Source organism: Pteropus medius, unplaced genomic scaffold (assembly GCF_902729225.1).
Source record: "Pteropus medius unplaced genomic scaffold, Ma_sr-lr_union100, whole genome shotgun sequence".
NCBI classification, from domain to species: domain Eukaryota; kingdom Metazoa; phylum Chordata; class Mammalia; order Chiroptera; family Pteropodidae; genus Pteropus; species Pteropus medius.
The window spans coordinates 9,540,141-9,541,073 of record NW_024347788.1 but is presented as its reverse complement, the minus strand read 5'-3'; the positions used below and the strand labels follow the sequence as shown (position 1 = coordinate 9,541,073).

General features: G+C 62.1%; 1 non-coding gene across 1 annotated transcript; it reads left to right on the top strand.

Moving 5' to 3' along the window:
* Positions 1–555: 555 nt before the first annotated feature.
* TRNAE-UUC (transfer RNA glutamic acid (anticodon UUC)) lies at positions 556–627 on the top strand. The gene has a single exon. It is a non-coding gene; the product is annotated as a tRNA-Glu (tRNA).
* The last annotated feature ends 306 nt before the right edge of the window (positions 628–933 follow it).

Here is a 933-nt window from a genome sequence, read left to right as displayed (position 1 = left end):
GTCGGTCCGGGGGTCACAGTCGGTGCGGGGGGCACAGTCGGCCCGCGGGACAGCGGCCCGGGCGCTTCGCCCAGGCGGGCGCTCGCGGGGCCGGACGGAGGCCCGGGAAAGGCGTGCTCGGGGCTGCAGCCCGCGGCTGGGACGCGCCGGTCAGCCGGCCGTCGGGGACAGGGGCGCCAGCTCCGTTTTGGCCTCAGCGGTGGCGGTTTTATGACTCTTGTTAATGAGTCTGAAATCCGGACACCCGTCGTTTTGTACGCTACAGGATTTCCAGTGAGGAATTCTGAAAACGGCTCATGCAATCTAGAGTCTACATCTATGCGTACGTGGACTCCAGAATCCGGAGACTGGACGGGTCACCAGAGACACGCGCGCACAGAGAGCCGCGCGGGCCCGGCAGCGGGCGGAAGCGCGGGGCGCGCACGGGCGGGGCGAAGCCGCCGCGCGCCTCCGCGCAGGCGCAGAAGCGAGCCCGGCGCCGGGCCCGGCGTGCGGAGGCGGGCGGAAGCGGACGAGAGACTCAAGTCATCTAGGTTTGATGTGACTCTCGTCGTCTCCCACATGGTCTAGCGGTTAGGATTCCTGGTTTTCACCCAGGCGGCCCGGGTTCGACTCCCGGTGTGGGAACGCCAGCCTTTTAGGGGAAAAAAAACAAATAAATAAATAAAGTCGGGTTTCTCTTAACGAGGAGCCGACCGATCCTTTTGCAAAACGGTATAACCCGTTTCAGAGCAGCCAGGGGAGGTCGAGGCTGAAGGGAGTCAGTGTCTACACCTGCAGCGGGCGTGAGGGCAAAGCCACCCCAAACCCCAACGCTGACCGCAGACGGAGACTTGACATCTCCCAACAGCGTGAAGTCAGCTTTTGAGATAAAGGATTAAAACTGAAGTTGGGGGGGAAAAAAAAAAGAAAAAAAAGCAAGGAGCCAACCAG